Source organism: Equus przewalskii, chromosome 14 (genome assembly GCF_037783145.1).
Source record: "Equus przewalskii isolate Varuska chromosome 14, EquPr2, whole genome shotgun sequence".
Classification (NCBI taxonomy): domain Eukaryota; kingdom Metazoa; phylum Chordata; class Mammalia; order Perissodactyla; family Equidae; genus Equus; species Equus przewalskii.
This window is the reverse complement of record NC_091844.1, coordinates 5,299,069-5,323,204: the sequence shown is the minus strand read 5'-3', so window position 1 is coordinate 5,323,204 and position 24,136 is coordinate 5,299,069. Positions and strand designations below refer to the sequence as shown.

General features: G+C 39.4%; 1 long non-coding RNA gene across 1 annotated transcript; it reads right to left on the bottom strand.

Annotated features, from left to right (window-relative positions):
• Positions 1 to 4,819: 4,819 nt before the first annotated feature.
• On the bottom strand, positions 4,820 to 20,095 carry LOC139075670 (uncharacterized). The gene is made up of 2 exons (XR_011526281.1): positions 19,926 to 20,095; positions 4,820 to 5,122 (listed from the first exon to the last, which is right to left on the bottom strand). It is a non-coding gene; the product is annotated as an uncharacterized lncRNA (long non-coding RNA).
• Between the last annotated feature and the right edge of the window lie 4,041 nt (positions 20,096 to 24,136).

The window sequence follows — 24,136 nt, the reverse complement described above, 5'->3', positions numbered from 1 at the left end:
ATAGTAGACATAGCTGACAAAAGAATTAATGAGCTGGAAAACAAATTTAAGAAAGTCACTCAGAATGCAGCCCCCAAAAAATTAAAATAAAGAGATAAAATTAAAAAGGAGTTAAACAACAGAGATAATGCCCATATTCATTGAATAAAGATTTCACCAATTATATTTGAAGAGAAAATAATTGATAATTTTCCAGAATTGAAGAAAACTGTAAGGGCTCAAATTATAGAAATGCCCCAATTCCCAAGCAAATAAAAACAAATTCACACTTAGACCTATCTGAATAAAATTAGAAAACTTGGAAACAAAGAGAAAATCTCAAAAGTAATTAGAAAGAAAAGAGACATTACTCACAAAGGAAACCCAATCTGCTGACCCCAGGCATCTCATCATCTATAAGAAAGGCCAAAAGAAAGTAGAATAACTTGTCAATCTACACACCACGAAACTACTATTTACAAGTGGGAGGAAAATAAAAATATCTTCTGATGGATCTTTAGAGAGTATAGCACTCACAGACTCTTACTCAAGAAACAGTGAAGAACACATTTGAAGGAAACTGAATGCAGAAGAAAAAAGTGAACTCTAGGAAGTATTGATGCTTAGAGAAATTAGAAAATATATAAGTAAATATAAATGAAACTGACATAAAAATTAAAAATATACCTAAGTTGGAAGAGTTTAAAAGCAAAGATTCACGGGGCCGGCTCCGTGGCAGAGCGGTCAAATTCGCGCACTCCGCTGCAGCAGCCCAGGGTTCGGATCCTGGGCGCAGACATGGCACCACTCGTCAGGCCACGTTGAGGCGGCGTCCCACATCCCACAACCAGAAGCACATGCAACAAAGATATACAACTGTGTACAGGGAGGTTTGGGGAGATAAAGCAGGAAAAAATAAAAAAATAAAACAAAGATTCAAAGTACTACTCAACAATAACGTGGAAGATAGGAGACAGGGAGATAAGAGCTAAAATGTTCTGTTTCTCTGGGAGAGAGTAAACTTAGACTTTTTCACAACAAAAATGTTGTTAAAGAATAAGAGTATTATATGACCCAGCCATCCCACTACTGGGTATCTATCCAAAGAACTTGAAATCAGCAATTCCAAAACTCCCTTGCACCCCTATGTTCATTGCAGCATTATTTACAATAGCCAAGATGTGGAAGAAACATAAGTGCCCATCAACTGATAAGTGGATAAAGAAGATATGATATATGCATACAATAGAATACCACTCAGCTATAAAAAAGGATAAAATCGTCCCATTCACAACAACATGGATGGACCTTGAGGGTATTATGTTAAGTGAAATAAACCAGATAGAGAAAGACAATCTCTGTATGACTCCACTCATATGTGGAAGTTAAACATGTAGACAAAGAGAACAGATTATTGGCTATCAGGGAAATGGAGGGTGGGGGGTGGGCACAGACAGTGAATTGGTGCACCTACCACATGACTGACAAACAATAATGTACGACTGAAAATTTCACAAGCAAACTATCATAATCTCAATGAAAAGTTAAAAAAAAAATAAGGGTATTGCAGAACCAGGATTTCCAGGACCTGAAGCTTTCCAGTCCAGAAAGGAGGTAAGAGGATAACATAAATAAATGCTTTCAAAATAATAAAATCAAAGAAGGGAAAAAATAAGCAAAGGAAACTCATTGAAAATAGAAAACATTAGACAGTATAAAATATCCATATAAGCCAGTAATTGCAATTAAAAAAAGAATGAGTTTGACTTGAGAAGTTAGAAAAAGTTAAAAAAATAAAAGAATAAATCCAAAGAAAATAGAAGGAATAAATAAAAAGATAGCAGATACTAATGAACTGGAAAACATAGGCATAAAGAGAATCAACAAACTCTGAGAGTAATCATCATTCTTTATAAGTAAATCCCTGGCATTTAAGGAGAATTGGATAATTTTCACAAATAAGACCTCTCATATTCTGAGCTGTCAAAACATTAAGAAGAGTTTGTTAAGCTTGAAATCCATGTCACTTCTTCTTCTTCTTCCCTCTAAGCATGTAAATTATCAACTGCCCTTTGACTCAACAACCATAAAAGCTATTTTACGTGTTTCCACTGGGTAAAAATTTCAGACCTCAGATTGGCCCCAAATCCTGAGGACTATTTTTTATCTTCTTGGTGGGACCGCCCCCCCCGGGATTGAAGCAGGTACTGCTAGACTGGGCAGTAAGAATGGGGGAGTCAATAGCTGTGCAGAGTATATGTTTTTATTTCTTGTCCTCCAGGGCTCTGTCTGACACGTATCCAAAATAGAGGCTTGGCACTTAAGTAATTGATTCTTGATTAGAAAGAACAGGCCAGGCCAGCTAGTTCACACTTCTTTTATTTCTTCTTCATTTTCTTTATTTCCACTTTATCACCTCTGTCTTGTCTTTAGTCAGATGAAGATATAGACATAGATGGGTAGGTAGATAGGTATACAGATGAGAGAGAGAGAATAGAGTGAGAGAGAGAATGTGTATATATTCACAAGACTCAGTTTGGCTCTAAAGACTGCCGCCTCTAAAATGATCATAGCTATGCCTCCAAACCGACCCATATCTAAAGTGCCCCCAAATGTCAGCAGCTTGCTCCATGGTGCTTCCACAGTAGAGGCACTCCTTGGAAAAGGGAAGTCCCTCTCAATGCCTCATCCTTCCAGTCAGAGGAGAAGGAGAAACAGGCCCCAGTGGACCACAAGCCAGAAGCTGCACACAGCACATGAAGAAAATTCTCCAAAATACAAACCACAAAATATTGTTTATCATCAGAAACCAAAAAAAAAAAAGCAATGGAAAGAAAGAGAGGAGGAAAAAACAAATCTTCCTCCCTCAGCCTTAGAATGTCAGCTGGAGCTGGGAAGCAGTCTTTTGTAACACAGATAATTCAGAGCAAGCAATCTCCCGGCAGGACAGGGACAGCCTCTGGGCTGAACAGGGCGACAAGTTCAATTCACCTTCCTGGCCCTGTTGCTCTACAGGTGAAGGGGGCCTGAAATAAAGGTATAAATTCTCCCCACCGCGCACGCGGACTCCGCCTTCCAATGCCCCCGCGTTAACCTTACACTCTCCTCTGCCTACAATCACCACGTGGAAAAAAGGTCCCCGTGTGGCCTGGCAGAAGGTAACGCAAATGTTTCACTGACTTTTAAAATAAGAAAGACAAAAAAAAAAAGCCCTAACTGTGGCATATAAAAGACACAGCAATTTAAGGTTTGGTTGTCTCCTGTGGAAGGTGTGCGATTTTTTTCGCCCCTCCTCTATTTTTCTCTTAAAAACAAAAAGTTAAGTTTTTCAACATTGTGGCCTTAGGAGGTAATTTGCTAAATAGGACAAAATTAGCTGATTTTTGGACCATTTAAAAGAACATTTCTTTTGAAAGCATATAAAAATGTATTAAAGCAATCTTCGAAGTCTTTACCCCTGCTTGAGATTTTAATTTACTCCAAGCTAATAAATTATCCCCTTCTCAGAAGCTATTGAAAATTTTCAGTTAAATCCTTTTTAAATTTTAATGTGTTCAATTGAATTCGGAGCAATTTAGACACACACACTCACAGCTTGGGGTGGTCAGTTCACCAAGGCGAGACTGAAAAGGGGTCAGATTAACGGGAACCCCTCCGCCCCCTGGGATTACCAAGGTGGTATTAACCGATGCAATTTCCCCACACACATACAGGTCTGATTGTTGGATAATTACTTTTCTACAACAGCATTTAACAAATGCCCCTATTTGAAGGCCAAGACCATTTTTCCCTACAGCTGGAGGAGGCTGCAGGCAAGGCCGGCAGAGGCGACAGCAGCGCGGGGGTGGCGGTGGGGCAGCGAGGGCGGGAGCCGCACGGGAGGTCGACGTCCGGGTCACCTGGGTGTAGGGTTCACTGAAGCACAGAGGCCGGCTTCGTCTCCGGCAGGGCTCTGCATTACCTCTGCACACTTATCAGAAATATTTTTTCAGGCTATCAATTATTATATTTGAACATTGCATCCCGGCTCCGGGGAACCCTTAGCAAGCTGTAGCAAAAATCAATCCAGTTTTACAACTTTTACCTTGGCAGAACGCCAACTCTTTATCTACGTTACCCGGTAATTTAAGGATGCCATATCTCTTTCAGTGGCACAGATATATTCCTAAGTATGACGTGTCCTTGATAATGACAATAATCTTTTAGAGTCTGCACTGGCTAGTCTGAGTAGGGTTAACTCTCGTGGAGGTTGTCTCGTCTTAGTAGCTCCACCTTGTCAATAACAATCATTACAACAGAGGCTGGCAATGCTAATTGCTTTTCGTCTTCCTCTTCTTCTCCCTTCCATGCTGAACGTTATATATGACAGCAGCCGTGAGCGCTAATTTTATTTGATCAGGTAGAAGAACCTATTGCATTTTTAAAAGCACAGGTTGGGACTAGATCCTGAGTCCCATTTGGAAAAGCTTGCTGCCTGTGCTAGAATGTGAATGCACGACCTTCTAGAACTTGCTTCTTTCATTTACACAGTGGAGAGGTGGTACTGGACACAGAGTCAGCTGCCTGTTTGCTGAGTGTACCCACGTGCGGATGAACGGACAGGCATGTGGCTGGCACCGTGAGAGAAGGTTCTGTATGGAAAGCCAGGGGGCACGATTTTAAGAAGATGTGGTGTTGCTCAGGAATCATTTGCTACCTCTCAAAAGGTGGGAAAGTTGGGCTGCAGCTACTGTTCTCAGATATGGCCGAGCTGGTATAGGTGCAAAAACGATCAGCAAATTCGAGACTTTAGAGTCTTTATGAAGAAATGGGAATAAAAGAAGAAGCCTTGCCTTAAAGCTGCATCTTAAAAAGACTTTTTAATGTGAGTGTGTTTCGGAAGCCAACAGCATCTCGGTCTCTTTAGATAAAGCAATGACCAGATAGCGATAGTTTTCAGATCCCTTATTCTGTACGTGTAGTGCCAAATGTGTTTGATCGGTTTCTGTGCATCTCATTTCTGGAAGTTCCCTTAGAGCGCTTAGCCAGAGGCTGCTGGGATCCTCGCCTCTCTCTGAGCGGTCTCCATAGAATGGTTTGGTAGCGATAGCCGCCGTGAAATCAAACTTGAGCAGACATTATATGAAAGATAAATGCTCAGAACCTGAAAGAAAAAAGCAGCAAATTACAAAATGCATAATTCTCCCATCTATCATTCATTCATTCAATTCTTCAGCCATTCTGAGTCTCGGTTAGAACTTGCGGTCATAATGCCAGATGAAAAAATAGAGCGATTTCATGTATAGAATTTCTACTTGTCTTTTATTTTGAAGGGCTTTAAACAGTTTTTTCTGTTGTTTTGTTTTGCATTTTGCTTTTTTATATACTTCTTTCACCTTTATTCTGCAATAATTATAGTCACAGAAAATTGGAAAGATAGCACAAAAACACCCCATGTACCCCTCACCTATTTTCCCCCAATGGCTGCATTTCACATAATTATATAATGTCAGAACCAGGAAATTGATATTGGTACAACACGTATGTATAATTCTATGTCATTTGATCACATAAGCATGTGGTACTCGTGTGACCACAAGCAGGATGCAAAACTATTCCATCACCACCATCCTGTTTCCTCTTTGCAGTCATATCCAGCCTTTGCCCTCACTAGCCCGAAATCCTAAAAACTGCTGATCTGTTTTTCATCTCTATAATGTTGTCATTGCAAGAACATTATGTAATAGAATTATACAGAGAACCTTTGACCTTGGCTTTTTTATCTCAGCAAAACGCTCTGGAGATCTGCCCAAGTTGTTGTCTATACCAATAGTTTGTTCCTTTTTATTGCTGAGTAGTATTCCATAATATAAACTACCGCAGTTTATTTAAACATTCACTTGTTGAGGGACATTTTGGTTGTTTCTAGCTTGGGGATGTTACAAATAAAGCTATTAGGAACAATCATGTACACTGTTTTGTACGGACATAAACTCTCATTTCTCTGGAACAAATGCCCAGAAGTGCAATTGCTGGGTCATTTAGTAAATGTATTTTAGCTTTTAAATAAACATCCAGTTTTCCAGAGTGGCTGTACTATTTTACATTTTACATTATATCAGCAATGTGAGAGACCCAGTTTCTCTGCATCCTCACCAGCAGTTGATATTTTCACTCTTTTTATTTTAGCTGTTCTAACAGGTGTGTAGTTATACCTCATTGTGATATTTATTTACATTTCTCTAATGGCTAAAGATACCGAACATCTTTTCATGTGCTGATTTTTCATCTGTTTATCCTCTTTGGTGAAATGACTCTTCATGACTTTATCACATTTCATAATTGGGTTGTCTGGGGATTTGGGGGGGGTTTTGCTGGGAAAAATTCACTCTGAGCTAACATCTGTTGCCAATCTTCCTCTCTTTTTTTCTTGTCCCCAAAGCCCCAGAACATAGTTGCATATCATAGTTGTAAGTCCTTCTAATTCTTCTATGTGAGCTGCTGCCACAGCCTGGCAACTGACAGATGGGTGGTGTGGTTCCACAACCAGGAAATGAACCTGGGCCACTGAAGTGGTGAGAGCACAGAGCTTTAACAACTGGGCCATCAGGGCTGGCTCTGGGTTTTTCTTTTGAATACTGAATTTTTAAAGTATACACTATGACGAAGTTTATTCCAGCAAAATGCAAGGGTTGTTCAGCATTCAAAGGTCAATCAATGTAATCCACCATATTAACAGGCTAAATAAGAAAAACCACATGATCATTTCTATTGTTGCAGAAAAAGTATTTGACAAATCCAACACGTGTGTGCTATAAACTCTCAGAAAAATAGGTATAAAGGGCTTCCTCATCTTGATAAACATGTTTTTAAAATCTAAAGCTAACATAATACTTAGTGGCAAAAGACTCAATGCTTTCCCCAGGAGACTGCTAACAAGGCAAGAATGTCTGAGCCATCACTGCTGTTCAACCTTGTACCAGGATTCAGAGGTGAATTCAAGATGGCAGTGTAGAAAAACCCTGAACTCACCCCTCCCACAGACATGGCAAATTTATAGCTATATATGGAATAATTTTCCTCTGAAAAGGACCTGAGAACTAGATGAACAATGCCTCCACAACAGATAAAGGAGACTCATTGAGAAGGCTAGGAGAAGTAGAGACAAGGCCTCACCCAGGATCCTACCCCTGGCACCGTGATCACAATCAGAATGTACCCCCAAAATATGGAACTCTCCCTCAAGGAGTGAAGGGACTGTGCCCCGTATCAGGCATCCCAACCCTCGGGCCCAGCACTGCAAAGACAAACCCCCAAAACATCTGATTTTCAAAATCAACAGGGATTAAGACAAGGACAACCATAAAACTATTAGGAACAGAAAACTGTTCTTAAAGGGCTTGTGCACAGACCCACCCACCCTGAGATCCAGCACAAAAGCAACAGTTTAAAAATTACCAAGACTATAAGAGAGGGAGACCCATTTACTAATCTTAAAGTGGCTGCTGGAGTAAGGAACCTGCTGGGACTTTATCTGGGGACAGAAGTGCTGGTAGATGCCATTTTTCTAATCTCATCCTAACATACTGGTGATGAACTGATGGGTGCTATTTTTGGTGCTCTTCCTCTAGCCTGCAAGCACCAATGGGCATGCTCCTCCCACCATGTGCCATTACCCGGCTGGACGAGCACCCTGCATTGTTCCCACCCTGCACATCACCCAAGCCCCAAATGGGCCAGCCAAGTACCCCAAGCCCTGTTCTGCCTGTACAACACCAGAGCCACAACTGGGCCAGGGGAGCTCTCTGAGCCCCACTTACCCTGCACCACAGGCATGGCCCTACCACAGCCAGCAAGGACATGTAGTCCACACGAGGGGTGTACATTGAGTACCTGGCAGCAGCCAGGAGAGATTGTGCTTCTGCGCCACATGGAACATCTCCTACCCAAGTCCACTCCTTCAAGATAGGGGGAGGTAGCCATTTCAGATAATACATAGAGATAAATTCAAAGAGATAAGCAAAATTAAGAAACAAAGAAACACATTCCAGATGAAAGAACATGACATATCCACAGAAAAAGACCTTAATGAAGTTGAGATAAGCAACCTACCTGGTAAAGTGTTAAAGGTAATGGTCATAAATCTCACTGAACTTGAGGGAAGAATGGATGAACACAGTGAGAACTTCAACAAAGAGAGAGGAAATGTAAGAAAGTACCAAATAGAATTTAACTGAACTGAAAAACACACTAGAGGAATTAAACAGCAGAATGGATGAAATGGAAGCACAAGTCAATGAGCTGGAAGACAAAGCAATGCAAAACACCCAGATAGAGCAGCAAAATGTAAAAAGAATCAAAAAGAGTATGAACACCTTAAGAGACCTCTGGGACAACATCAAGCAAGATAACGTTCACATTATAGGGGCCCCAGAGGGAGAAGAGAGAGAGAAAAGGCCAGAAAAATTATTTGAAGAAATAATGGCTGAAAATATCTCTAATCTGGAAGGAAAAAGACATTCAGATTCAGAAAGCTCATAAAGTTCCAAATAAGATAAACCCAATGAGATCCACACCAAGACATTATAATTAAAATGATAAAAGTTAAGGATAAAGAGAGAATCTTAAAAGCAGCAAGAGAAAAGCAACTCGTTACATACAAAAGAAACTCCATAAGACTATCAGCAGATTTTTCAGCAGAAACTTTACAGGTCAGAAGGGAGTAGCATGATATATTCAAAGCACTGAAAGGAAAAAATTTCCAACCAAGAATTCTCTCCCAACAAAGTTACATTCATAATTGAAGGAGAGATTAAGAGTTTCCCAGATAAGAGAAAGCTAAAGGAGTTCACCATAACTAAACAGGACTTATAAGAAATAATTAAGGGACTTCTCTAAGCTAAAAAGAAAGGACACTAATTAATAACAAGAAAACATATGAAAGTAAAAATCTCACTGGAAAAGTTAAATGTAGTAGATTAATCACTCATAAAGCAGGTATAAAGGTTAAAAAACAAAAGTAGTAAAATTAAGTAAAATCACAGTAATTAGATAAGGGATATATAAAATAAGCAGATGTAAAATATATGATCAAAAATACAGAGAGGCAGCCCTGATGGTCTAGTGGTTAAAGTTTGGCACTGTCACCACTTTGGTGGCCTGGGTTCATTCTCCAGTTGTGGAACCACACTACATGTCTGTCAGTTGCCATGCTGTGGTGGCAAGTCACATAGAAGAACTAGAAGGACTTACAACTAAGGTATATAATTATGCACTGGGTCTTTGGGGAGAAAAAAAGAGAGAGCGGAAGATTGGCAACAGATGTTAGCTCAGAGAGAATCTTTCCCTGCAAAACAAATATATATATATACAAAAGTTTGAGGGGGAGTAAAAATGTAAAACTTGGGAATGTGTTCAAATTTAAATTGCTATCAATGAAAGAGACTTTTATATACACAGAATATTATATGTGAACCTCATGGTAACCACAAAGGAAAAACTTATAGCAAATACACACAGGAAAATGAGTAAGAAATTCAAGCAAACACTAAAGAAATCCATCAAACCACAAGAAAAGAGGGAAAGAGAAGAAGAGAAGAACTACAAAACAGTCATAAAACAATTAACAAAATGGCCATAAGTACATACCTATAATAATTACTTTAAATGTAAATAGACTAAATTTTCCAATCAAAAGACATAGGTTGGCTAAATGGATAAATAAAACAAGACCCATTTATATAGTGCCCACAAGAGACTGACTTCAAATCTAAAGACACACACAAACTGAAAATGAAGGGAAGGAAAAAGACATTCCATGCAACAGAAAATAAAAAGACAACTGGGACAGTTATACTATCAGACAAAATAGACTTTAAAATAAAGACTGTAACGAAAGACAAAGAAGGGCATTACATAATGATGCTGGGGTCAATCCAACAAGAGTATATAACATTTGTAAATATTTATGCACCCAACATAGAAGCACCTAAACATATAAAGCAAATATTAACAGACATAAAGGGATAAATTGACAGCAATACAATAATAGAAGGGGACTTTAACCCCCCACTTACACCAATGGATAGATCATCCAGACAGAAAATCAATAAGAAAACATTGACCTTAACCGACACATTAGACCAGATGGCCTTAATAGATATATACAGAACATCTATGCAAATACAGCAGAATACACATTCTTCTCAAGCATATGTGGAGCATTCTCTAGGATAGATCACATGTCAGGCCACAAAACAAGTCTCAATACATTTAAGAAGATTGAAATCATATCAAGCATCTTTTCCAACCACAATGGTATGAAACTAGAAATCAATTACAAGAAGAAAACTGGAAAAAGCAAATGCAGGGAAACTAAACAACATTCTATTAAACAATCAATGGGTCAATGAAGAAATCAAAAGAGAAATTAAAAAAAAAAAATACCTTGAGACAAATGAAAATGGAAACACAATGTTCCAAAATCTTTGGGACACAGCAAAAGCAGGTCTAGGAGGGAAGTTCATAGTGATACAGGCCTACCTCAAAAAACAAGAAAAATCTCAAACTAACTTTACAACCAAAGGAACTAGAAAAAGAAGAACAAAAAAAGCCCAAAGTTAGTAGAAGGAAGAAAATAATAAAGACCAAAGCAGAAATAAATCAAATAGAGACTAAAAACTCAATAGAAAATATCAATGAAATTAAGAGCATCTTCTTTGAAAACATAAAGAAAATCAAAAAACCTTTAGCCGGACACATCAAGAAAAAAAGAGACAGGGCTCAAATACAGTCATGTGTCACTTAACTATGGGGATAAGGTCTGAGTAATGTGTCATTAGTCAATTTTGTTATTGTGTGAACATCATAGAGTGTGTTTACACAAACCTAGATGATATAGCCTACTACACATCGAGGCTATATGGTACAAATCTTATTAATTATTGTAAATACAGTCCATTGTTGACAAAAATATTTTGTGGTGCATGACTCTAATTAAAATCAGAAGTGAAAGAGGAGAACCTACAACTGATACTGCAGATATACAAAGGATCATAAGACACTACTGCAAACAATTATACACCAACAAATTGGACAACCTAGAAGAAATGGATCAATTCCAAGAAACAGACAATCTTTCAACACTGAATCTTGTCAAAATAGAAAATCTGAATAGACTGATTACTAGTAATGAAATTGATTCAGTAATCAAAAATTCCCAACAAACAGAAGTCCAGGACCAGATGGCTTCACAGGTGAATTCTACCAAACATTTAAAGAAGATTTAATACCTATCCTTCTCAAATTATTCCACAAAATAGAAGAAGAAGGGACATTTCCAAAATCGTTTTAAAAGGCCAGGATGGCCCTGATACCAAAACCACTCAAAGACACTACAAAAAAAGAAAATTGCAGGCCAATATCCCTGAAGAACATAGATGCAAAAATCCTAAACAAAACATTAGCAACATGAATTCAACAATACATTAAAATGATCATACACAATGACCAAGTGGGATTTATTCCAGGATGCAAGGATGGTTTAACATACACAAATCAGTCAATGTGACACACCACATCAAGAAAACAAAGGATAAAAATCATACGATCATCTCAATAGATGCGGAAAAAGCACCTCACAAAATTCAACATACATTTATGATAAAACCTCTCAACAAAGTGGTAATAGAGGGAATGTACTTCAACATAATAAAGGTCATATATGACAAAGCCACGGCTAACATCATACTCAATGGTGAAAACCTGAAAGATTTTCCTCTAAGAACAGGAACAAAACAAGGATGAGCACTCTCACCACTTTGATTCAATACAGTAATTGAAGTCCTCGCCAGAGCAATTAGGCAAGAAAAAGAAATAAAAGGCATCCAAATTGGAAAGGAAGAAGTAGAACTGTCACCATTTGCAGATGACATGATACTATATAGAGAAAACCCTAAAGAGTCCATCAAAAAATTACTGGAATGAATAAATTTAGTAAAGTTGCAGGGTACAAAATTAATATACAGAAATCTGTCACATATCTATACACTAATAACAAGTGATCAGAAAGAGATATTAAGAAAACAATCTTGGGGCTAGCACGGTGGCACAGCGGTTAAGTGCACACGTTCCACTTTGGCAGCCCAGGGTTCGCTGGTTCGGATCCCAGGAGCAGACATGGCACCACTTGGCAAGCCATGCTGTGGTAGGTGTCCCACATATAAAGTAGAGGAAGATGTACACGGATGTTGCCTCAGGGCCAGTCTTCCTCAGAAAAAAGAGGAGGATTTGCAGCAGTTAGCTCAGGGCTAATCTTCCTCAAAAAAGAAAAAAAAGAAAGAAAGAAAACAATCCTATTTACAATTGCATCAAAAAGAATAGAATACCTAGGAATAAATTTAGCCAAGGAAATGAAAGACCTGTACTCTGAAAAATATAAGACGTTGATGAAGGAAATTGAATATGACACAAGTAAAATAGAAAGATATACTGTGCCCATGGACTGGAAGAAGTAATATTGTTAAGATGTCCATAATACACAAACTAATCTACAGATTCAATGAAACCCCTATCAAAATACCAACAGCATTTTTCACAGAACTAGAACAAAAAATTTGGAGGCCTATGAAAGACTCCAAAGGAATATATCTTTCCAAAGGAAAGATAGCCAGAGGAATCTTGAGAAAGAAGAATAAAACTGGAGGTATCACAATTCCTGATTTCAAGCTATACTGCAAAGCCATAGTAATCAAAACAGAATGGTACTGGCACAAAAACAGACACATAGATCAATGGAACAGAATAAGGAACCCAGAAATAAACACATGCATATATGGTCAATTAGTCTATGACAAAGAATACACAATGGGGAAAAGACAGCCTCTTCAATAAATGGTGTTGGAAAAACTGGACAGCTACACACAAAAAAATGAAACTGGATCACTATCTTACACCATATACAAACATAAATTCAAAATGGGTTAAAGAACTAAAACAATAAAACTCCTAGAAGAAAACAAAGGCAGTAAGCTATTTCTAACACATTTTTTAGACCAGTCTCCTCAAGCAAGGGTGACAAAAGCAAAAATAAACAAACGGGACTACATCAAATTAAAAAGCCTTTGCACAACTAAAGAAACCATCAGCAAAATGAAAAGGCAATCTACCAAATGGGAGAAGATATTCACAAGTGATATATCCAATTAGGGGTTAATTATCCAAAATATATAAAGAACTCACAAAGCTTAATATCAAAAAAGCCCATCCAATTAAAACATAGGCAGATGACCTGAATAGACATTTTTCTAAAGAAGATACACAGATGACCAAGAGGCACATGAAAACATGTTCAACGTCACTAATCATCAAGGAAATGCAGATCAAACCCATGATGAGATATCACCTCACACCTGTCAAAATGGCTATTATCAGAAAGACAAAAAATAACAATTGTTGGTGAGAATGTGGAGAAAAAGAAACCCTTGTGTGCACTCTTGGTGGGAACATAAATTGGTGCAGCCACTATGTAAAACAGTATGGAGATTCCTCAAAAAAAATTAAAAATAAAACTACCACATGATCTAGCAATCCGCTTCTGGGTATTTATCCAAAGATAATGAAAACACGAATTCAAAAACGCATGTGCACCCCTGTTTATTGTGGCATTATTTATAATAGCCAAGATATGAAAGCAACCTGTTTCCAATGAGAGATAGATGGATACAGAAGATGTGGTATATATATACATTGGAATATTATTTGGCCATAAAAAAGAACTAGATCTTGTTATTTGCAACAACAACATGGACTTACGCTAAGTGAAATAAGTCAGACAGAGAAAGACAAATACTGTATGATTTCACGTATATGCAGAATCTAAAAAACAAAACAAAGCAGGAACAGACTCATAGATATAGGAAACAAACTGGTGGCTACCAATGGGGGCATGGATAAAATACATGAAGGGGATTAAGAGGTACAAATTTCCAGCTATAAAATAAATAGGTCATGAGGATGGAATACAGTGTATGAAATATAGTCAATAATATTGTAATAACTGAATGGTAACAGAAGGTAACTAGACTTATCCTGGTAAGCATTTCACAATGTATATAAATATCAAATCACTATCTTATACACCTGAAACTAATATAATATTGTATGTCAATATATTTCAATAAAAAAAATTATACCAGGAGTCTAGCCAGCACAATAAGGCAAGAAAAGGAATAAAATGCAAACAAATCAGAAAGAATGAAATAAAATTGTTCCTATTTTCAGAATACAGGATGGCCAACATATAATATCTGATGGGATGTAAAAAAACACTTTTAGAACTAATAAATAAGTTCAGCAAGGCCATATGTTGTATGTTTATCTTGTCTCCTGTCTTGATCTTTTTAAAGAACCAGCATTGTTTCATTAATTTTCCCATTGTCTTTCTGTCTTCAATTTCATTTATTTCTGCTCTCATCTTTAGTATTTCCATTCCTCTGCCTGTTTTAGGTTTATTCTGCTCTTCTTTTTCTAGATTCTTGAGGTCGGAGCTTAGTCTATTGAGACTTTTCCTCCTTTTGAATGTAATCACTAATACCATCTATTTCCCTCTCAGCAGTGCTTTATCTGTTTCCCACAAATTTTGATGTGTTGTATTTTAATTTTCTTTAATTCTACAGGTTATTTAAACTTCCTTTGAGCGTTCTTCTTTGATCTGTGCATTATTTGACATGTGTCGTTAGGTTCCAGGCCTTGGGAAATTTTTATGTTATCTTCTGTTACTGACTTTTAGTTTGATTTCCTTGAGGGCAAAGAACAGACTTCCTTAAGATTTTAGTTCTTTCAAATTCTTGAGGTGTGTTTTATTGCCAGTTTACCTTTTACATGTGCCATGGGCACGTGAAAACTATATGTGTTCTGCTATTGTTGTATGGAGTGCTCTGTTGAGTTATTCTACGTCATAGCTGATTTTCTTTCTAGTCCTATCCATTACTGAGAGCAGGCTTTGAAGTTTTCAACTGTAATTATGCAAGTGCATTGTGCAGCTCTGTTTTTGGGTACATATACATGTAATATTACTATATGGTCTTGGTGGATTGATATTTAATTATTTTAATCATTATGTAATGTCCCTCTCCTTGGTAAATTTCTTTACTCTGAAATCTACATAGCTGATTATTATTCTATCCATTCATACTTTCCTTTGATCAAAGTTTTCATGGTGTATCTTTTCCATCCCTATAATTCAACCTCTATATATTATTATATTAAGTTGCGTTATGTTTTACTCAGTATGCCAACTTCTGCCTCTAATTTGTGTATTTAGATCATTTATATTTAATGTATTTATTCATATGGTAAAGCTTAGCTCTTCCATTTTTTGTTTGTTCTCTGTTTTATTCCTCTCTTCTTTTTCCTGCCTTCCAGTGGATTACTTAAACATTTTTTAAAATTACATTTTGATTTATCTGTAGTGTTTTTGAGCATATTGCTTTGCAGAAGTATTTTTAGTGGTTGCTTTAGATTTTACTATCTATTTAACTTATCAAAATCTAATAGTGTTGACTATTTCTCTTTTGGGACTTCAACAACACAAATGTTAGATCTTTTATTATAGTTGCACATGTCCCTGAGACTCTAGATTTTTTTTCTAGTTTATTTTCTGTTTTTCAGCTTGAGTAATATTTATGTATCTATCTTCAAGGTCAATAGTCTCTTCCCTCTGTCCGCTTCATCTGCTGTTGAAGTTATTAAACTCCATCCATTGAGTTTTTTTATTTCAGTTATTATAGTTTTTGATTCTAAAATATCTGTTTGATTCTCCTTCACATCTTCTATGTTTTTGCTAAGACTTTCTGTTTTTTATTTATTTCAAGCATGTTTGGAATTCCTTATTAAAGCGTTTTTTATGATGGTTGTTTCAAAAGCCTGGACAAATAATTTTAACATGTGTATCATCTCTGCATTAGAAAAAGTTGATTTTATTTTCTCTTTCAATTTGTAATCTTTTTAGTACTTGTTATGACAAGTGATCTTAGACTGAAACTTGGAAATTTTTTAATATTGTAACATAATAAGACTCTTCTTATTCAAATTTTTTTATTTGGATAGCCTCCTCTGACACTACTCTGATGAGCGAAGGGGAGCAAAACCTCATTTCTGCTAGGTGGGTGTGGAAGTCCAAGTTCCCCACTTGGCCCCGTTAATATCTAGGAGAGAAGGGGCTCCTTTTTACTGCTGGGAAGGGTGGGAGTTCCGGTTCCCCTAGGCGTCTGTTGATACCAGGCTGTTTGGGAAGGACAGAGGCACCTGTTTACTGCTTCCCACATGTCCTCCACTGACATCTAAGAGGGCTGGAGGAAGAGACGTGTTACTGCTGAGTGGTGGTGAAAGTCCTAATGCTCCAGCGGGCCTCCTCTGACAACAACCCAGAGAACAGGGAATGGGTACATGCCTACTGCTGGGTGGGGTCACGGCTCCCCAAGAAGTCTCCACTGATTGCGTGCAGTGGGGTTGGGTCATTACCACAGAGAAGCAAGTGTGTGTATGTAAGGGGGACATTCATTATCACCCAGTGGGATGAAAGTTTCAGCGCCCCTTGGCCTTGTCTGATGCAATTAGAGCTGGAGGGATTGGGGCATCTTGCTACAGCCTTGTGAGGACAGAAGTCTAGATACCCACCTTCAGCCTTTGCTGACAGGAGGCGGGGCCCACAGGTTTTCTGTGTTGTGTGTCAGGAGTAGAACATTTACTGTATCAACGTTTCTGTTTGGTTAGGCTGGGCCACCCCTTTCCTCGTGCTTTGGCTTTTCTTGGGGCTTTTTTGGACTGCCCCCATTGGTGTTTCCAGGTTATTCTTGTATCCAGTTTGGGACACATGAGGCCAAAAGGAAATCCAGGAAACTCACTGACATGTCATTCCTCAGTTCCTGGGGTCCCTAGCCAGTCTGCCTTCTCTCCACCTTGCAGTGTTTTTGTTTGTTTCACATACAACGTCCACAGGTTTTAGTTGCAATTAGCAAGAGGAATAGATGAAAGTATGTCTCTTCCATCTTCCCAGAAGGGGAAGTTTTTTTTGACGTCTCCTCAAATTATTATTCAGTTAAAAATGACTTTTTTGCATGACTGTTCTATGGCTGGATTCATTAATGGATAAATGAGTTATTTTTTTCAGGCATTGAACTTTACCACATAAGTAGCATTTGTGTTCATTAAAATTTGAAAGCAAATATAAACAACAAATAGTTCTGATGATAACTGCCTCATTTTAATATTTATGTAGAAGCTGCTGCATCATAAATATTGAGTTATGCTATTATCCCTGTCTATCCTGGCTTTTAATAAATGTAAAAACTGGCAAATATTACTACATCTGGTCCTTATTTACCTTTGAACCTAAGAATAGAAAATGTATTCCCTTATTAAAATTTGAAAAATGTCTATTTTGTAAATAGAATTTCTACAGACTCTGTTTACCTGTCTCTCTCCCACTACCAAAATATTCTCCTAGACTTGCCCCATCTTCATCATTTTTGTAAATGCAAATAAACATAAAATTATTCACATACCTTATAGCCATGAAAAGCAATAAAATAAAGAGTTTCCCATCTGCACGTGGTTTTCTTTCTAACTATGTGGAAAAGAGAAGAAGTTGGAAGGAAGGGATAGAAAAAAACCAAAGGTAAGTCTGGGCAAAGGGGGTGACAGATGGCAAGGGGAAAAAAAAAGAAGAAAAAGAAAGAGTAGAGAGGCGAGAGCATCAAAGGAGTCAGGAAGGATCGATTTGGTGCTGTGGTTGTGAGGCCAAATTAAAACTTTTCTTGATGGTGGGACTCAGAATTTCATATATTAAGAGTCCTCCAAATCGAAAGCTCCAGTGATGAATTCTTTCCTGCCAATAGCCCCAGATTAAACCCAGAACAAGGTCTGACTCAACTCAGATGCACCCTCCCATTTGGCATCCCAGTATATTGATTGCTCACAGTGGAGACTTTCTCAGGGACCTGGGGACTACGTCATCACTGGGAACCTGGCAGGGTGTCTGGTGCATGTTTCCACAAGCACATGCTGAAAGGATGAAGTCTCCTGGAGGGACGCCACCCTAAGGGACCTGGGAGCAGGCACTTTCTGAAGGGCAAAGCCCCTTTGGAGACTCCAGGAGAAAATACATGCACGCTGAGACCCAGACACACACGCTTGTAAAAGTACCATTGCCAACATATGCGGTCAAGTGTAGTTGTTCTAATCAGCAAGTTCAGGAAGAATATTTCAAACTTCCCTCAAATAAGCAGGTCAGAGCTTGGCAATGGTAATTTCTGAGAACAGTGGAAATACGTTTCAACTCGGTGAGAACTGCAACCGTTTTATAGAGGCAACTGGCGTGCTGCCTTGAGAAGGACTCTGAGGCAAGAACGGGAAGGAGAGCCACCTGGGGCAGGCAGAGAGGCAGGATGCCACAGCTCGTCATAGGTATGAGGCCTTTGGAATAAGGACAGCTATGACCCGCAGAGTATAAACAGTGGGCACAGCAAGCGCACACTCCCATTTCTCTGATGTCACTGGGGAGGCAGTGTAGTGTTGTGCTTAAGGTTCTGCAGCCGAAGGACACAGGTTCCAACTGGGATTCCACCATTAGTCAGGCATGTGACCGCAGGCCATACCTAACCCTCTGCGAGTCAGTTTCCTGAGATGTAAAGGAAAACCATGAAATGACAGGAGCTGCCTCAAAGAAGTGTTAGATTGGTTGACGTAGGTTTGTAAAGCACTGCCAGATGAAAGCACTACATAAATACATATTTTTAATTATTATTATTTTGAGTAGTTCCCTACAATTTTTATCATGACTTTCGGCAAAAGTATATAATACTGAGGTTGAAATTAGCATTTTTCAGAAAGGAGAGAGAATGGACAAGAAAGCAGTGTGACATCGCTTTCCCCTCCAGGACACGAGCGTCAGCCAACCACAGCCCCCACTGCTCCCACGACCATGTTCTCATAAAGGAACAAACCAGAGAGGTCTGGGATCAGACAACCAAGCACCAGATGCAGCAGGCTGCTCAGCAGCAGCAGTCTGCAGAGGCGGTCCACCCCTGGGAGAGCCAGGGGTGCCTGCCCACACCCCCACTTGGTGCTCCAGGGCAGCTGCGTAGGACAGCGGGAAGAGCTGTGCCACATCAGAGCTGCCCTGGCCCCGGTTCTGCTGGGCTCTCCCCAAGGCGGGGGCTGGCATCCCTGCGCCTGCCACAGCCGGCCACAGACAGTCTTCCGCTTGTTTTCCTTCCAGGGTCAAACAGCAAGACCTAGCATCAGAAATGAGAAAAACGGCAACAGCATGGGGCATGGTGCTCGCAAGGCCAAGGCTGAGTCTTCAGTTCACAAATGCTTTAATCATCTGTGCACGGAGTCGGCAGACTGTTCCACAGACCCTGCCAGGCTTGTTGCGAATGTGTTCAGGATAACCTATTACCATTGCCAGAAAGCCCGTTTGAGGCTGCCCTGAAGGGAAGTAGCTCAATGACAGGAGGATGCGTGCCTCTGCTGCCTACGGTATGTCCCCTAGTCACTATGGGTCACTTCACACTAGTCCTTTCCCTCTAAATTTGTGAATATCTGTGACGTTCAGATGCTATTCTGCTCTCTCTAGAGCTCCAAAATCAGGTAAGACAAAGTGAAGAGAAACTAGGAGAGCAGAGGAGAGAACAGGAGAGGACAGGAGAGGAAGAGATAATGGGAAGAGAGGAGACAGGAAGCACGGGCAGAAGGGAGGAGAGGCAAGAGGGAGGGAGAGGAGGAAAGTTTGCTATCTACTGTATTCCAATTATTGTGAGGATTTATTTAAACACATGTTATTTCACTTAATCCTTGTGCCAACCTAATGGGTAAAAAGTGTTATTCCCATTTTACACATGAGAGAGTAAGAGGCTCAGATGACGTAGAGTTTGAGAAGAGGGGTAGGGGGGGCATACACAAACCTTCAATGGCCATTTTCCACCTGTTGCAACTTGAAGTGGTGATGGGAAGTGCTCTGGGCCTGGACTCAGAAGGCCCGGGTTCTAGCTGGCTCTCATTGATGATCTGGGTGATCCTGGGCACGTCACAGGATGACCCTGGTCCCTGTTCGTTGGCCTGTAAATGGTGGGTTGCACTGTCAGGTAGACAGCCTGCAGAGCCCCTCCCTTGGCTATTGTGACCTGTTCGCACAAACTGAATCCGACTGCCATAGGCAGGGCCTGCACCACTCAGTCCACCGCGTCACCACCATCGCCTATTGTCTCGTCCCCAGCCACTTTCCACTTTGGTCACCTCCCTGAGGTCATTCAAGTTTACAACCTCTGCACAACCTAAATTCTTCCAGATCTCACGGTTTAGCAGACTATCTCCAAATGGCTGATTTTTTTCAGTCTTTGTACCAAAAATTCATTTGCAGCTTTCAGATCTTGAAATACTCGCTTTGTTCTGAATGCAGCACCTGAAATAATTTAATGCCCATGGTCTTTCCAGAGACTTAATTCTATGTGGTAACCCACTAAATATTTAATTCTTTTGAAGGGCCATATAAATGGGCCCAACTCTTTCTAACAGACATCAAGAAATCGAGTTAGATAAAAGTAAGGGTTTAAAAGAAGGTAGGTATTTGATCTCAAGTTATGAAACTGGCCCAGAACTTTCTGTGGATATTGAAGGAATTCTTGGGGTGGTAATAATGCTGCATTCACTCAGATAAATTCGATCTGTGGATTCTTAGGTGAACACAGAGTTTTCCACATGGAAATTTTAGAATCTTTAAGCAAGGTGACTGTGTAAACAGATAGAAAAGGAGTTAATTCTCAGAACACACCTGCCCATTTCCTTCTTCCTTTCTCCTCTTCCTCTTCAAGAAATGAGAGGAACTTTGTCCACTGATGAGAGAAAGTGGTCAGCAGAGTCCAGGGGCCATCCCTGAGGGTACCCCAGGCCACCGTCTCACCCTCACTGCCAACCCCATAGTTGGACACCCCCTCACCTGCAAGGATTCCTGCAGAGTGGGCTGACCTCCAGCTGGAGGGAGTGGTGGCCAGAAGCAGATGCCTGGAAACTGTCTGCCACATCTGGAACATTCTCAGCCAGGTGGCACTTCATGTTTGTGTTTTGACAAGTGTTAGATGTGGCTGAAGGAGCCAGGAGATTCAGATGAGGGCACTTAGCACTTCAAAGGACTGAAAGCCTCTTTCTTAAACTTGGTATTTAGGGAGAAATGGCCGGGAGAAAAGTAAACTGCGGTGCACAGGAGCTGGGACACTTGGTGACAGACAGGGATGTGGTCTAAGGCAGAGAAGGGCAGGGGCTGAGGCAGCCTGCAGGTGTCCTCATGAGGCAGGGAGGGATGCCCGGCACATCAGCTGTCACCCTAAGAAACTAAGAGGAAGAGAAAAGATGAAGCGCTGGCGCTTTTGTTACGAGATGGCAATGAGCACAGCAGTGACGGGAAGAGGAGTCCTGGAGCCCGAGGTGTCGGGGGTGGCCCCTGGGACTCCCGCAGATTATTGACGAGGTTCTTCGGCTCTGAACTGCCAAGGCCCCCCGCACTCCATCTCTCTCTGATTCTCAGTCGGCTGTCTTCTCTCTCTGTTCAGCTTTGTCCTCCTGAGACAGGCACACAGCATGGGGGCTCTGTGAATGTTCCCACTGGGCAATTTGATTCCCGTAAAGAGAGGCAACACGGTGACCTGATTTCAGGGGCAAGGCGGCCTTTGAGAGAGAAAATATTTAAACAATAACCAGGCTGGATTTGTGCTGCAATTAAAAGGTGAGGAAGGTTTTTTAAAATCTTTGAAAAGAAACCCTTAGCACACACAGGCTGAACTATACAACACCAAGTATATGCATAAAAACAAAAGGAAGTGTGAAAATCCAGATGTCTTTTGCTGGTGTCAAATGCCTATATGTTTGGCCATCCCAACAACTGACCAAATTGCTTAATTTTTTTTAAAGATTTTATTTTTTTCCCCTTTTTCTCCCCAAAGCCCCCCATTACATAGTTGTATATTCTTCGTTGTGGGTCCTTCTAGTTGTGGCATGTGAGACGCTGCCTCAGCGTGGTCTGATAAGCAGTGCCATGTCCGCGCCCAGGATTCGAACCAACGAAACACTGGGCCGCCTGCAGCGGAGTGCACGAACTTAACCACTCGGCCACGGGGCCAGCCCCCAAATTGCTTAATTTTTATCTAAGCATTTGACATCACGAAGAATAAAACAAACTATAGGAAAATTATATGTTCAATTAGTAAATTAATTTTTTTCTCATTGATTATTTTGTATAAACTTTGGAGAGCAAGAATGTATCATTGCAGAAGTTCTGGAAATTTTAGTTATTTTTATTTTCTGAAAAACAAAGTTAAGAGGAGAAAAAGTCAAAATTTTTCTTACTCAAGAAAATAGATATACATTAACTTCCTATCTGAAAGTTAAAATATTGGCCTCAAATTCAAAAGGTGCATCTCTTGTGCCCCAAACAAAATTTCCAGAAAAGAGAACAGAGAATTGATACCACTCCTTAACATGCTTAAGTCATCATGTGAGATGTTAGTTGTCAAAATGACTTATTTGGCATTGCAAAAAGTATATTGAGAATCAAATAAATGCAAAGTAGAAATTGTTATTGTTATGAAATAATGTTTTGTTTAATCTCTAGTTAGCAAATACCTTCATAGTTCATTATTGGCATCAAAAAAGACTTTAAAAGGATTTCAGTTGCAACAAAGGGAATTCAAACCTAAGAATATGGGGCATTTGTTAATGACAAGAGTACCAGCTTTAACTGAATTTCCACACTGGTCATCTTTCATTTCTTCCAAATCTCTGGGGAAAAAAACAACCCCATTAAGTGCAGTGTAGACTAGCTGGCATTATTCTCTGGTAGATGGAAATCACGTTGGTACTATACCTGATTTTCTCCAGGTAGTGACCACAATGTCACTACCAAATGTTCAAGGAACTCAGAACCATCCTATGCATTTAAATTTCTCATCTAAGAAAAAAAACTACTTGAGTGTCAATACAATTAAATGAAAGGAAAAGCAAAGTTTTGATGATCAATTATACTGTTCATCAAATTTTTTCACCAAAAAAATTTTTTTAAATCGATAAGTATGTATTTAAACAGAATTAAAATCTACCTTGTCTTACTTCTCATCCCTAGATGAAAAAGTAGTAATTTTATATACCATTCCGCCCTGGGGCACAGCAGGTACTATAAGTTTTCTTCAAGATCAAGGTGTATTCTAGTCTGGTTTTGCTCAATTTTTGACCACAGTAGGGCCATTTATTTTACACAGAATAACTCATGGTAAACAACTCCTCGTAAACACAGATCTTTCTTATGTAAAAAAAGTGTTTTCCTATGACACCTAAAGCACAAGAAACAAAAGCAAAAATAAACAAGTGGGACTACATCAAACTAAAAAGCTTCTGTGCAGCAAGGGGACCATCAACAAAATGAAAGGACAATCTATGGAATGGGAAAAAATATTTGCAAACCATATATCTGATAAGCGGTTAATATCCCACATATATAAAGAACTCATACAATTCAATAGCAAAAAAAACAAATAACCCAATGAAAAAATGGTTAGAGGTCCTGAACAAACATTTCTCCAAAGAAGATATATGAAAGACCAACAGGTACATGAAAAGATGCTCAACATCACTAGTCATTAGGGAAATGCAAATCAAAACCACAATGAGATATCACCTCACATCTATTAGAATGGCTAACCTCAAAAAGACAAGAAAGGGACCAGCCTAGTGGTATAGTTGTTAAATTCGTACACTCTGCGTCAACGGCCTGGGGTTCATGGGTTCGGATCCTGGGTGCAGACCTACAGACCGCTCGTTAAGCCATGCTGTGGCAGTGTCCCACATAAAATAGAGGAAGACTGGCACAGATGTTAGCTCAGGGCCAAATCTTCCTCACCAAAAAAATAATAATAACAATAAAAATAAAAAAAATAGAAGTATCATATGATCCAGTAATCCCATTTCCGGGAATATATTCAAAGAAAAAACACTAGCTTGAAAGCTATCTGCACCCCCATGTTCATAGAAACACATTTATAATAGTCGACTGGAAACAACCTAAGCGTCCATTGATGGATGGATGGATAAAGAACTGGTGGTATATGTACACAATGGATTATTATGCACC